The sequence below is a fragment of the Chiloscyllium plagiosum genome, unplaced genomic scaffold (genome assembly GCF_037043375.1).
Source record: "Chiloscyllium plagiosum isolate Xiang-an unplaced genomic scaffold, Cpla_swu_hap1 HiC_scaffold_22, whole genome shotgun sequence".
Lineage (NCBI taxonomy): Eukaryota > Metazoa > Chordata > Chondrichthyes > Orectolobiformes > Hemiscylliidae > Chiloscyllium > Chiloscyllium plagiosum.
Genome location: NW_028270160.1, coordinates 31,226,104 through 31,242,099, shown reverse-complemented (window position 1 = coordinate 31,242,099; position 15,996 = coordinate 31,226,104). Strand labels below are relative to the sequence as shown.

At 41.2% G+C, this 15,996-nt stretch overlaps 1 protein-coding gene across 1 annotated transcript in view; it reads left to right on the top strand.

Moving 5' to 3' along the window:
* The window catches only part of LOC122561162 (uncharacterized), a 249,582-nt gene that overhangs the window by 135,570 nt on the left and 98,016 nt on the right, over nucleotides 1-15,996 (top strand). The gene's annotated exons all lie outside the window — the stretch shown is intronic.

Genomic DNA, 15,996 nt, shown 5'->3' with positions numbered 1-15,996 from the left:
GTTGGAATATATGTCTCATCTATCTCTGCACTTTTTTGAAAGCGATTTTTACATATTTGAGTAAATTTAATTTGTAGTAAACTCATTATTCTTTGACTTAACCAACTTGGCTGAACTATTTTTAATGTTAAACCAGATGTAGTCAAAAACTACAAAAACTGGGTGGCACAGTGGCTCAGCAATAAGCATTGCTGCCTCACAGCGCCAGGGCCCTGGGTTCGAATCCAGCCTCGGGTGACTGTCTATGTGGAGTTTGCATATTCTCCCTGTGTCTGTGTGGGTTTCCTCCAAATGCTCTGGTTTCCTCCCACAGTCCAGAGATGTGCAGATCAGGTGAATTGGCCATGCTAAATTACTCATGGTGTCCAGGGATGTGTAGGTTTGGTGGATTGGCCATGGGAAGTGCAGGGTTACAGAGATAAGGGTGGGGGAGGTTGGTCAGGTGTGATGCTGTTTGGAGGATCAGTATAGACATGATGGACTGAATTGAAAATGTGTTGCTGGAAAAGCGCAGCAGGTCAGGCAGCATCCAAGGAACAGGAGAATCGGCATTTCGGGCATAAGCCTTCCCGGAATGTCGATTCTCCTGTTCCTTGGATGCTGCCTGACCTGCTGCGCTTTTCCAGCAACACATTTTCAGCTCTGATCTCCAGCATCTGCAGCCCTCACTTTCTCCTTGATGGACTGAATGACCTGCACGGATTCTATGATGCTCTTAGAGAGGCCAACCTTTAGGGTGGCACAGTGGTTAGCACTGCTGTCTCACAGACCCGGGTTCAATTCCCACCTCAGGTGACTGACTGTGTGGAGTTTGCACATTCTCCTCATGTCTGTGTGGGTTTCCTCCGGGTGCTCCGACTTCCTCCCACAGCACCAAAAATGTGCAGGTTAGGTGAATTGGCCATGCTAAATTGCCCGTAGTGTTAGGTGAAGGGGTAAATGTAGAGGAATGGGTCTGGGTGGGTTGCGCTTCGGCGGATCAGTGTGGACTGGTTGGGCCAAAGAGCTTGGTTCCACACTGTAAGTAATCTAATCTAAACATTTGTTAAGACCAGTGGAAGTGTGGAACTAAAAAGGAATTGGTGCACTACTCCAACCTTGGTTGTAACACGATCCTAGGTAATTTAGGACCCGAGCGTCCAGATATAAGGAAGCATAAAATTTGATTATAAGTCACCTTTAAAAGAAAACCATAATTTTTGTATATTTGCATATGTGAATGAATGATCAGGAAAAAGGATAGCTGTGTTCAAGGGTCTGACTATTGACTACAAAGGGATTAGATGAAATTGGAGTGTAAAAAGTTGCATTGTTGGGTCATTTATTGAAATAAACTGATATTGGCTAAACTGATCAGCTTAAATATACTCTGGTCAAATCCCTTAACAGGCAGCAGTGAGGGACCACTTACAGTTGTGCAGATGTAACTGAAATCTCCTTGAATATATTACCACCCATGTGTTTTTGCTTAGCTTTCAATTGATGGACTACTATCACTATTTGTATAATGTCTCTTGATATATTTAATAATTATATGATCAAATTCAAGATTTTTCAAATCATAAGGTTGAGTGATATCTTTATAGACCAGTAAATGAATAATCATTCATAGAAATCTCAACCATTCTACTTCTGAAATTCTGTACAAGGTTTTCAAGACTTTACCAAAATAATATTTACCATTGGATTTTAAAAAGTGTGCATTCAGTTAGAAAGTTAGGAAAATGTCTTTAATTATTTAGGAGAAAATCAATAGCAATGTTACATTAAGTGAAGCTGGAAATGCATTTCACCCAGCTGACCTATAAGTTCCAAGTAAGTGTGGATTGTTAACAAGGTAATCTAGTAAAGTCTTCAACAAAAATAAATGTTGATACATCAATGCACCCAATGTTTTATTAGGATATTCAAAAGTGTTGGTTAATTATTGCAGATTGTTTCACTCCTATCATGTCATTACTGATCTGTCAGAAGAAACGTAACTTTGTTATGTTCACCATTGCAGAAGCAATTGAGCTGGACTATATTTTATGAACCAACTTACAGCAGTTTCAAAAAATACATTCTAAAATTATGAAGATCTTCGTGACATTAGGCTTCTGTACAACAAGTCACCATCGGGGTGTCTGTCAAAAAAGGCTTTGTGTAAAAAGCAAGTAACAGACAGGGAAAATACTTTGCTGCAGAAATGAGACACCACTGGAAAGGCCACAGAAACTGAAATGCCTGGCAGACTTCCCAAGAGCCCAAGGTATTATGGATGGAACCCATATGGCCAACACATCAACCCAAATGCATACATAAACAGGAAGAAATACCAATCCATAAATGTGCAGGTGGCTTCAGACCACAGAAATGTGATCCTGCTTGTTATCCGGGGAGCCCCCATGTCACTTTCATTATGCATACTCCACAATGACTGTGTTGCTTGTATTTTGTGAGATAATGAATGATGGCTGTTAGGCGGCAGGAAATACCCTTTTCAGCATTTGTTTTGACCCCAGTTAATAACCCCTCACAGCAGCAAAGTGCAATGCTTTAAGACTGGATCAACCACCGAGTTATGGTGCAACCTATGCAAGGCTGCTTAAGCAATGATTGTGTGGCTTGGACAACATTGGCAAATTGCTGCTTGTAAACAATCTTTAACAGCTTCACTGGATGCTTGAATTCCACAGTCTTGCTCTTTAAAGAAATGGGAACATGTAACAAGATGATGAGGAGGCCCAAAGGGCGGCAAGCAGAAAGAAAAATAGAAATTGCTGGAGAAACTCAGCAGGTTTGGCAAGTTCCAGGTACAGTGGCCCTGCTTCAGAGCTGATTGTAGCTTATCATTGGACCCAAAATGTTTACTCTGCTTTCTTTCCACAGATACTGCCAGACCTGCTGAGTTTCTCAGGCAATTTATGCTTTCGTTTCAGATTTCCATCATCCGCAGTTCTTTGTTTTTTAGATTAGGATTACAAGCAGGCTGGAAGAAAGCAAGGAAGAGGAGTAGACTGTCATTTTGTGCCTTGATATCCAGGCAAGGAGATGAACACAAGCCTCAGTTTGTGGCACAGTGGTTAGCACTGCTGCCTCACAGTGCCAGAGACCTGGGTTCAATTCCCGCCTCAGGCGACTGACTGTGTGGAGTTTGCACAGTCTCCCCGTGTCTGCGTGCATTTGCCCTGGTTTCCTCCCACAGTCCAAACATTTGCAGGTTAGGTGAATATAGCTATGCTAAATTGTCCCTAGTGTTAGGTGCAGTGGTAAATGTAAGGGAATGGGTCTAGGTCGGTGTGGATTTGTTGGGCCGAAGGGCCTGTTTCCACACTGTAAATAATCTAATCTAATCTCAGTTGATTGATGTATCCTGCAAGTGAACAATTTTTTCTGACTTTTCAGTCATATCCAGTATACCCCAGCATTGAGCTGTGCATTCACATTACTGAATCTCATGTGCCATATTATCTCTTAGCACTGAACTTCATTCTATGTACTATGACCAACTAATAATGTTTACATTAGCGAAGAACAAAATGTAATTCTGAGTACGTAAGAGATTTGGTCTAAGTTGTCGATAACAGGATTGTCCAATGCTTCTACATGGGGGACATCATTTCAGCTTTTCTGTTCTGAGGCAGGGTGAGAGAATTTGGAAGTTCGTAGGGTGGATGTTGGTGCAGGGGCAAATTTCAGCAAGAATAAGTTTAACAAAACAGTAACAATGATTTTTTTGTTTTAAAAATCTAAATCAATAAGTTCACAATTCAAATCAATGAGTAATTCATAAAAGTTATCATTATATGACAAGCTGCAGAGCTAGCTAATTGAAGCTTTTTTGGCAACTCAGTTTAGAAGCAGAGCAATAGAGAAATAGACTAGGTCATTCCAAATAAAGGATCCTGCCTGAAATGTCGATTCTCCTCCTCCTCAGATGCTGCCTGATCTGCTGTGCTTTTTCCAGTGTCACATTCTATCTCCTCAAGTCCTGATCACCAGGAAAAGGAATGGGGATCGTGGCCAGGCCCAGTTGGGATTAATTAACATTGATCGTGTGTTCCTCTTTGGTGGCATAAACTCTCGGCTGACGTCAGTGGAATGAAAGTGAGCATCAGAAATGAGTTGCCATTCAGCCTGGGGTTTCCTTTTCCCTCACCCTGCTTTTGTGGATAGGCTGTTGCATCCTCTGTTTCTCTCACACACACACTTTCTCAGCCCACAAGCTCTCCTCTTCACCTCCCCACAACCCCTCCCACAGCATACACAGATGCATTCCCACACCCCTCCCTTCCTCTCATACACACTTACCCTTCCTTTGCATACTCTCATGTTCCTCCCTCTCTCACATACTCTCACCCCCCCCTTTCCCTCCCCTGCACACTTTCAGCCCCAAACTCTGACCCTCGCACACACTTTATTCTTCACACTGTTTCCCCCTCATATTGTTTCTCCCCTTACAGTCATACACAGGGGCTTGTGAGACCGCACCACCAACTTGACTGAGCATGAAGTTCAGAGTCTCATTTTCCTCTGACCTTTTGCTTGCTGCTTTGCCTGCCACCTGTTCACTGTCTTGCCCCTGACCCTATCAGTGTATCGATCCTTAACCCACTTGGAAACTTGTCCCCAGCTACACTTTCACTGATTTGTCACCTACCTTGCCCATCAGCTATCCTGTCCCTTGCAATCACTTTCCCTTTCAGGAAACTCACTGTCAAAGTTCTTGAATAATACCATCAAAATTAGCCTTCCTCCAATTTAGAAATACAACTTTTATATCTGGTCTATCCTTTTCCATCACTATTTTAAAACTAATAGAATTATGGTCGTTGGCCCCAAACAGCTCCCCCACTGAACCTCAATCACCTTCCCTGCCTTATTTCCCAAGGGTAGGTCAAGTTTTGCACTTTCTCTAGTAGGTGCATCCACATATTGAATCAGAAAATTTTCCTGTACACAATGAACAAATGTCTCTCCATCTAAACCCTTAACACTATGGCAGGCCCAGCCTATGTTTGGAAAGTTAAAATCCCCGGCCATAGCCACCCTATTATTCTTACAGATATCTGAGATCTCCTTCCAAATTTGTTTCTCAATTTCCTCTGACTATTAGGGTATCTATAATACGATCCCAATAAGGTAATCATCCCTTTCTTATATCTCAGTTCAACCCAAATAACTTCCCTAGATGTATTTCTGGGAATATCCTCCCTCGGTACAACTGTAATGCTATCCCTTATCAAAAACGCCACACCTCCTCCCCTTCTATCATTCCTGTAGCATTTGTATCCTGAAACATTAAACTGCCAGTCCTGTCCATCCTTGAACCACGTTTCTGAAATTGCTATGATATCCCAGTCCCATGTTCCTAACTATGCCCTGAGTTCGCCTGTCTTCCCTGTTAGGCCCCCATCATTGAAATAAACGCAGTTTAATTTATCAGTCTTACCTTGCTCTCTGCTTTGTCCCTGCCTGCCATGACTGTTGAACTTGCTTTTTTTTCTCAACTGTACCAGTCTCAAATTGATCTCTTTCTCACTATCTCCCTGGGTCCCCTGCCACCACCACCAGCACCACCTTAATAGTTTAAATCCTCTTGAGCAGCTCTAGCAAATCTTCCTGCTAGTATATTAGTCCCCTTCCACTTCAGGTGCAATCCGTCCTTTTTGTACAGGTCACTTCTACCCCAGAAGAGATTCCAATGATCCAAAAATGTGAATCCTTCTCCCATACACCAGCTCCTCAGCCATGTATTCATCTGCTGTATCATCCTCTTCCTACCTTGACTAGCTCACAGCACCGGGACTAATCCAGATATTACTACTCTCAAAGACCTCCTATTTAAATTCCTGCCTAACTCTCTGTATTGTCCCTTTGAATATCTCATCCTTTTCCTTTCCTATATCATTGACTCCAATGTGTACAACAACCTCCTGCTGGTCCCTCTCCCCCTTGAGAACATTCTGCACCCTCTCTGAGACCATCCTTGATTCTGGCACCAGGGAGGCAACACACCATTCTGATTTTTCGCTGCTGACCACAGAAACGTATGTCTGTGCCTCAGACTAGAGAGTCCCCTAACACAATTGTACTCTTGGAACCTGACGTACCCCTCATTGCATTAGAGCCAGTCTCAATACCAGAAACTTGGTTGTTTGTGCTACGTTCCCCTGCGAATCCATTGCCCCTACATTTTCCAAAACAGCATACTTGTTTGAAATGGGGATAGCCACAGAAGACTCCTGGGCGAAGGTGGGTAATGCAGATGCTGGAGATTAGAGTCAAGATTAGAGTGGTGCTAGGATTCCTGATGAAGGGCTTTTGCCCAAAATGTTGATTTTCTTGCTCCTCGGATGTTGTCTGCCCTTACTTGACAGAAGACTCCTTCAGTACCTGCCTACCTCTCTTCCCTTTCATGGAGTTAACCCATCTATGTGACTGTATCTGCAAATTTTCTCCCTTGCTATAACTGCCATCCATCACATCCCCTTGCTCTTGTAAATTCTTCTTTACCTCTAACTGTCTCTCCAACAGATACATTCAATCTGATAGGATTCGCAACCAATGGCATTTGTTGCAGATATAATCCTCACTAACATCTAAACTCTCCCTAAACTCCCATATCCAACAAGAAGAGCATATCACTCTACTAAAGGCCATTTTTGCTTCTTACAGACCCAGAAAATAGCACTGTCTTATTCCTGTACAAAACACTGCTCCAGGCTAAGTTAATACTTGTGGCTTATATTTATAAGTTTAATCAAGAGACATATCTCAATTGACTTCTACTCAATTGACTTCACCATTCCATCTTATTCAAATAGATTTTTTAAGAAAAGCAATTTGATTCTTCAAATTAAGGAAATAATATGATTTCAGTTTTTCCAATACCCATTTTATGCATGCTTAATTTTGTCCACCTTTTCAAAATAGCAGCTGTTAACCATCGTGACACACTCAAAATTTCCAGAAACATCGTACATTGATACATTATAATTGAATCTAATTACAAATTATGCCATAACATTCGGTGTTTTTACAAGTTATGCATATTAAAAGGTTTATTAAGTTTTTAATTGTGGTTGTTTCTTCATAATAGAAATAATTATTAACAGTATTAGATAATTATAGATATTGTGGATCATTGTAGCCCAGTCATAGTTTCTACACTACTTAGTTACAAAACTTGGCAGAGGGAATATAATGTGGAAAAATGTGATGTAATACACTTTGGCAGGAAGAAGGAGGAGCTGAATATTGCTTAATTGGAGAGAGACTGCAGAAAGCTACAGGATGGGAATTAGAGAGCCTATGTGTATAAATCACAAAAAAGCTCCCACATAAGTTCAGGTAACAGGGAAGCTAAATGGAATATTGGCCTTTATATCAAGGGGAATGGAATGTAAAAAATAGGGAAATAATGCTAAAACTATGTAAGGCACCAGTTAGACCACAGCTGGAATAGTATGAACAGTTTTGTCCCCCTATCAAAGGAGGAAGCAGTCAAGAGAAGGTTCAGTAGGTTAACTCTAGGTATGGAGAGACTGTGTTATAAGATTATGTTGAGTAGGTTGGGTTGCTCTCCTTGGAATTTGAGAGAATGAGAATCTGCCTTATTGAAACCTACCATATTCTTAGGGGTCTTGAAAGAAAAGATGTAGAAAGATTGTTTCCCTTTGTAGAGGAGACTAAGACTACGGTGTCACTTCAGAGCATCAGGTCGCCTATTTAAGACAGTGATGAGGACAAATTTCTTCTTCTCCGGATAATATATATATGGAATTCTTTACCACATAGGACTGCAGAGGCTGGGTCGTTAAGTATATTGAAGGCCAAAATAGATATTTAATCAGTAAGGACATTAAGGCAAAGTCAGGAAAGTGGAGCAGACTCAATGGTCAGAAAGGCCTACTTCTAGCCCTATGTGTAATTATCTTTTGGTAGTGGTTATCTCTAATTTATGGTAGATAACTTTTGGTCAAGTGTAATGTTCATTTACATGTTAATAGGAGTTTTGAACATTACTTTCAGCTAATTGAATGCGAACTATCATCTGTAATATTAAAAAATTAATCTTAGTTTGTTTTTACAATTGAAGTTTAATGTGTAAACTTGAATGCATCCTTAATGTACCAGTCAAAAAATATTTCAAGTTAAAAATGATGCTCCCCATATATTTTTGTGTTTTAAGTTGTATTTCCAAATGACGTATGTACAAGTGCAGAGTTTCTGAGTTTTACTCAGAGTCCTAAGGCCATTTAATTATGCAACATGTTTATGGTGTTCATTTTGTGATTACATGGCTAGGAGGCTGTAAGCAGGAGCAGCTCTGGGAGTCTAGAATGTACCAAGGTTATCTGATAGTTCCCCAGACTCGTTTTTCAACCCCAGAAAAAAGATGCATCTTTGATTTGCTCCTTGTAAACAGACAGAACAAAATCCCTAAGGACAACTGTACAGCCGACTGAATCATCATACACAGTGACATTCAAAACGTAGTAACCCTTGAGTCTATACAATGCATACATAAGAAAGAACCAAATAAATTACATGTATTGTGACACATGACTACATCAGGAGCACAAAGTACGGAATCCTGCAAGCCTGACCGAAGCTTTTGGAAGACCCAACAAGGGAACATAATTGAACAGGAGGGGAAAAAGTCAGTTTCCTAATAGCATGTTAAAGTTTTGCCATTCAAATCTCAGACATCTTCAAATGGATCAGCTTTGAGATTCTCTTATGCATTTATTAGCATGCATGAATACCCATTGACACCTGGGCAACTGGAATTACATCATGGATACAATCACGATAGTCAAAAACCAAGAAACATTTATCGCTTTAATTATTGTATCTTATAATTTTCTGTAGATTTGGTTTTGGACTGAAATGGAAACAGATCTGTTTTAAAATGAAGGATTGGGGAAGGAATTGCTGCAGTTCTAAAAGAAGTTATGGAAACTTGTGTGTGGTGTTTACACTGTTGTCATGCACAAGCAGTGGGGGAAGCTGTCTGTAGATGACCTGGCACCAGAGCATGTATGCAGAGTGCTGTTTGGCCAGCAACAAGTTGCTGATTGTTCTGTGCAGTCTTGGGTGACAAAGACCATCACAGCTTTAAGGCAACTCTCTAAGTGGTTCCTAGGGTACCTTGTGAATAATATAGCGAGAAAGCCTTCAGACATCAGAAGGGCAAGTAGTATGTTTCTCTGTCTGAAGTCTAAAGAAAATCAGTTATTTTCTCCAATCAGTTGCTGTAAGCTGTTGCCTTTAACTTGTAACTAAAAGACTTAGCAGTTAGTGTATCAATTGTCCTGAGCCTCCTGCGAAGAACTGAAGGAACCTGGAGAAAAGAGATTGACAAACAGAAAGTTCTGGCAAGACAAAAGGATCATCTTAGTGAATCTTGGTGTTATTGAACTGAGCTTCCCTGTTTTTCCCTCTACTTGTAAAACCAATGTTTTTGTTTGTGTCTATCCATATGTCTGTGGAGGGGTTGTAAAAGACATTAAGAGTTCCAACTAGTAAAGCCATATGTTGATAATTCATAGCTGTTTACTTCAGATTAGAATTCACTTATTCGTTTTTGTTTTTGTTAAGTACAGGAACCTGGTCAATGTTTTCTCTAAACTTGATTCTAACAGGCAGGTAAATAAGGGCTTTGCATTCTTTGATTAGATCATTAACGTTTGTGGTGAACCTGGGAGTAATGGGTCTTGAGAATCAATGTAGTTTCCTAAGTGGATCGCAACATCACAAATCCAATTATATATGAAGTGTGTACCTGATCAGATGGTCTTCTTCCCCCATGCTCTAATCAGGACAAATTTCTCACGTTATGCTTTCATAACTAACCCATTTCTTTAAATAATTATTCACAGTGTAGGGGGTGAAGTCTGATTGGGCAACCGGTCCATGAAATTAGTCATGTATGATCTTTATTGTTGTAGTTAAGCACTTTCAGCACGAAAGCTGATCGGGCCCAACAGCCAGTCCAAGCAAGGCAGCCAACTGGCCAGAAAACCTGCCTGGGGTTGATAAGCAGGACTCGACTGAAAACAGGTCTTAAAGGAAAAGCAGTCTGAGATTAACAAGAGACTCTAGAACAAGAGCAATATAACAAGATTGGTTGTACTGAAAGGAGGAATCTATTGAAAAGGCAGCTAGAAAGCTAGATAGAAACGGTTCACACAAAAGTGGGCGGGATGGAAACGACCAAAGGGATTGCTATAAGCCAGGCTTTCAACCAAGACAGGGCAGCATGATAAATGCCCACGGTTAGATTGACCATGTCAAGATCTGAAATGAAAAATGTACATCTCATTTCTAATATTTGTTCACAGATCGATACTTCTAGATATTGTCCAATCAGCTTGTCCAGAGATATTATAACATACCTTTAGAATAGTTGGTACCTCAAGCTGAGCCTTAATTAACCAAGCAGCTGCATTAACTTTATTAAGGCTAAGGAGAGGAAGAATGAGGAGGAGGAGAGAAGGGAGTAACAATGCCAACAGAAACAGAGATACAAATTTGGGGGCTACTGTTATAAATGAGCAACTAGCTCCTTAAAAGAGGAACCACAGTATTCAGCATTGTCAAGCAATCTACCAAGAAACAGTATGCAAAGGTGCTGCAGATACCTGCAGATTAGTGAAAAGCATAACGAAGAAGCTGTCAGCCTGTAGGTGTCCGAAGAAGACATGCATGGTGACCAGTAGGAGTAACCCTCTACAAGGTCAGCAGATGGGGTCGAGTTGTTTGACTTTGCTCCATGCACTTAAATTGTATCAGCTTGTACAGTATCTTAGAACTATTTGAGTAGTAGGGAAGAGGACTTCTTTTAGGCACTTGCATCATCACTGTTCTTGAAGACTCATGCCAGCCATCTCCAACTAATCAACATTGAGCCTTACTGACTGTCGCATGTCACACAGCAAAGCTGTATGGTGTAACCTTGGAAGTCACCCCTTGCAACTAAGAGAAAAATGTACTCATGCAGATCACCAATTTCAAAAACAAAGGTGTTTCTCTCCAAACAAAAATGCTCATAGGTGTCTTTAACCTTGCCACTGCCATGTAAAATGGATTGATTGGGAAAGGCATCCCTAATCTCATTTCAAAAATGTGAATTGGTGAGTTGGAGGAGACCCACAGGAGTCAACTAGTTTCTACTCTCATTAAGACAGGAACAACTTTTAGTCAGAATGATGAAGGGCATAGCTAAGATGAATATTGATTAGATTCCCTACAGTATGGAAATAGGCCCTTCGGCACAACAAGCCACACCCTCCAAAGAGTAACCCACCCTGACCCATTCCCCTGCCCTATATTTACTAATGCACCTAACACTATGGACAATTTAGCATCGCCAATTCACCTGACCTGCACATCTTTGGATTGTGGAAGGAAGCCGGAGCACCTGGAGGAAACCTATGAAGACGAGGGGAGAACATGCAAATTCCACACAGCCGCCCGAGGTGGGAATCAAACCCAGGTCCCTGGTGCTGTGAGGCTACAGTGCTAACCACTGAGCTGCTCTGCCATCCAAATAACAACATCCAGGACAAAGCAGTCCACTTGACTGGTATCCCATCCGCACCAAAATTCACTCCCTTCCCAACTGACGCAGAGTGGCAACCATGTATACTATCTACAAGAAGTATTGCAAAGATTTCTGACAGCACCTTCCAATCCTGAAACCTCTACCATCTAGAAGGACAAGAGCAACAAATGCTTGGGGTCACTAGACCTGCAAGTTCCCTTTCAAGCCACAATCCTAACTTGGATCTATATCACTGTTCCACTATTGCTGCTGGATCAAAATCCTAGAACACCATCTCTGACAGCACTATCGGCGTCTGTTTTAAAAAATTCTCAAGGTCAAGGACCAGGCTCGCAGGAAAGTAGTCTGACACAGAACAAACAGCCAAGAGGCGAGTCTGCTAGAATATAAGTGTTTTATTCCCCGCAGTGTCCCCACAACCAGTCTCGTACTTACAACGGGTCTGGTTTATACTCACTCTACGTGTTACCAAAACTGGGAGCCGTCAGTTCTCGTAGAGCGGTTGCCAACAACCCACGCTCGGCGGTTAAACGTAACCCCGGAGCAGGCTCTACCGAACTGGAGACTTCTCCAGCTGATATACCCTTTTCCAGATATAAACATTCATGTGAACAGCAGAGCAAGGCTAAAAAACACATTCCATTCTGGTTACATACAGATAAGAAGATTCACACGGGAAGGTGTATAACAAGATTCACACGGGACTAAGCGACACCTTCCATTTTCGGTTAGAGCAGAGCAAGGCTAAAAAACACATTCCATTCTGGTTATTCACACGGGAAGGTGTATGACAAGATTCACACGGGACCAAGCGACACCTTCCATTTTCGGTTAGATTCACACATGTATTGGGACACAATTTTAACCCTTTCACCACATTCCACTGCTTGGCCCAATACATGTGTTGCATAATGATTCACACATGTATTGGGACATAATTTTACACCACAGCGTCCCGACACCTCAACTACTCCAGTGGCTTAAGAAGGCAGCTCACCACTATCTTCTCCAAGACAATTTGGGATGAACAATAAATAGACTCCAACAGTCCAAAGATATGCAGGTTAGATGGATTGGCCGTGCTAAATTGCCCATAGTGTTCAAGGATGTGCAGGCTAGGTAGATTAGCCATTGGATATGCAGGATTGCAGGGATGCAGTGGGTCCAGGTGGGATACTCTTCAGAGAGTTGGTGTGGAGTCGATGGGCTAAATGGTCTGTATCCACACTGTAGAGATTCTATGATTCTATGAAATACTGGCCCAAATCCCATGAACAATTCCTTTTTAAAAACTGAAGTTCCATGTGATCTTGGGGGTTTGGACTGACTTATAACCCAATGTAAGTGATCTGGCACAGAGTCTACATCTGATGAAAAGTTCCAGTATGGGTAAAAGGTCAAGAAAGTCCTCTCGAGCAAATGCTCGATATCATTTCAAGCTTTACCATGTGCCCAGATAATTGATTAATGAAGAGAATGCTACCACTAATGTAGGCCCAAACATTCTCGCCATCTTTGGACAATCTAACCTGCTGATCACACAACTGCTTAGTAAATAGTCACTGTGTGTATGTGCCAGGACAGCAGGTCTTAAGCAGTGACATGTATAGCATTAGCAGGCCATCCAGCAGCAGATAGTGATGTTGAGGAAGAAGACCAAGCAAGACAGCTAGATTATCTCTGTCCTGGAAGGGTGACGGTGGGGCAGCTTTATCAAGCTGAAGGTAGAGCAAGAATGAAGTTCTCATATGTGTTATTTAAAATTTGTAATTTTGTATTCTCGCACTTCAACAAATCTTGTAAGTAGAAGTAAAACTATATAACATGCTCACATGTTCATTGTACATATCTTCCACCATTTTAAAGATTAGATGATTTTTTATTTGATTTATTGTTGTCACATGCACCAAGATACAATGAAAGGTGTTTTGTGTGATCTACAGACAGATTGTACCATACAAAGTGCATCACATAGCAGAACAGAGTACAGAATACAGTGTTACAGCTGCAGAGAAGATGCAGAGAGAGAGATTAACATTAACATTTGAGAGATCTGTTGAAAAGTCTGATAACAGCAGGGAAGAAGCTGATCTTGAATCTGTTCATATGTGTATGCAAGCTTTTATATCTACTGCCCGACTGAAGAGAGTGGAAGAGAGTATAACTGGCATGGAAGGGATCTTTGATTATGTTGCTTGCTTTACCGAGGTAGCAGGAAGTATAGATATGTCAGTGGTTGGAAGGCTGGATTTTGCAATGGACTGGGCTGTGATCATGATTCTCTGTAGCTTTTTTACAATCTTGGGAAGAGCAAAGTTGCCCGACCATGCTGTGATGTTTTCTGTTGTGCATCTTTAAAAATTGGTGGAAGTCTTTATTGACATGTGAATTTCCTTAGCCTCCTGAGGCAGTAGAGACACTGTTGTGATTTCTTGACTGTCATGTTGATGTGGGTGTACCAGGATAGATTGTTGATAGTCATCACTCCCAGGAACCTGACTCTCTCAACCATCTCTACCTCAGCACCACTGATGCAGACAGAGGCGTGCCCACCACTCTGCTTCCTGAAGTCAATGACCAGCTCCTTGTGTCAGTGATAACGTGCTTAATTCTTGCGTCAAATGGTTGGAGGTTCAGGCTGCATTGCAAAGACTTGTGCACATAATTGAGGTTGACACTTCATTGCAATACTGAGGGAGTATGGCTGTGATGGGCGTATAAGGCAGGATTTCCATTTTATAGTTGGGAATCACATTTTGCATCATTTTCCAATGTCACATTCTCAATTCTGAAAGTCAGCCCATTCATCCAGAATTTTCATCTTCCAGCATTGTGACAGCTGGAGACAGGGCAGGACCTTCTGAAGCAGTCACAAGGTGGTAACAGACCTAGACAGATGCAAATGTTGACAAGTTAGATATCTCATCTCCATTTGCTGGGATGTCAGCTCAGTTCTTTTCATAACCCTCACCCTTTTAATCTTCCAAGCCCACTCCATTCTTTCCTACATCTTCCATGTGTCCCATGACCCAAATGTCCCCATGACTTCATGGTTTCATCAGGTCTCCCATTTTTCATTCCCATTTATACAATATCCACTGTGGACAGAGCACATAATATAACACTACAAAATCTGTAAAATGTTCAGGAAATATTAGAAAAAAAATCACCCTTTCAAAGTGTAATTAAGGAAAACTGCATTTCTTAGAAACTCCTAAAACTCATAACACTTCCAAATGATCAAAAAGATCATTTTTGTACTATACGCATTAATCTGTCAAAATAAACAAATTTCCATTAAAAAGCTCTTCAGAACATTTACTCTTATTGTCTGCTCATAAAATTGTCTATCAAACAAGGCAAATAAATAGACTGATATCATACAGCATCAAAATCCCGACTGAGCTAAATTGATTAGTGAGGTTTGGAACTCAGCAGTGCATTTATAATGGGCTTACATTGCCTAGCTGAATAAACAAGCCCTTGAGGTCAATATAATGGTCCTTTGAAGGGCTGTTGTGGTGCAGCTGTAGTGTCCCTACCTCTGAGTCAGGAGGTCTGGGGTTTCAAGTCCTATCTCCTGCAGAAATGTGTAACAACATCTCTGAACAGGTTGATTAGAACATATCTGTAATGATCCTTTGAGGTTCAGACCAGGTATGCAGCCAGCTGCTGTTTCTTTTCCCCAAAGATTCCAAGGAATTTCAATTATAGAAGTCTGCCTTCTCTTCAATTATTTTCAAAATCTTAGCAAGTCTGTGAAATTTAAATCAATGTAAAATTCAAACTGGTGTCCAGATGACCCATTTCAATTATATTCCTAATAATGTTGAATAAATAAGAGTACATTATCCACTGGCATGGTGTACTGCAACAAATGTATTGCATTATGGCATTTAAACTTGAAAAAAGTTTATAAACATCCCTGTCAAATGGTTCCTTACTCCTTAGTGGACTTCCACCAATGTTCCTAAAATGATTTAAACTGGCGTGGTCCCCACAGACTTCAGGAACCCACCTACTGGATGAAACTACCAACGACAGGCAAGATTGTAATTCACAGCACGTACTTAAGAATAATGTTGTGAAACTTGAAAGATTTCAGGAAAGATTTACAAGGATGTTGGCAGAGCTGGAGAGTTTGAGGCTGAATAGGCTGGGGCTGTTTCCCCAGGAGCATCGGAGGCTGTGGGATGACCTTATAGAGGTTTGTAAAGTCATGAGGGGTATGGTTAGGGTAAATGACAAGGTGGGGGAGTCCAGAACTGGAGGGCATAGGTTTAAGGTAAGAGGGGAAAGATTTAAAAGGGACCTAAGGGGCAACTTTTTCACACAAAGGATGGTGCATGTATGGAATGAGCTGCCAGAGGAAGTGGTGGAGGCTAGTACAATTACAGCATTTAAAAGGCATCTGGATGGGTGTATGAATAGGAAGGGTTTAG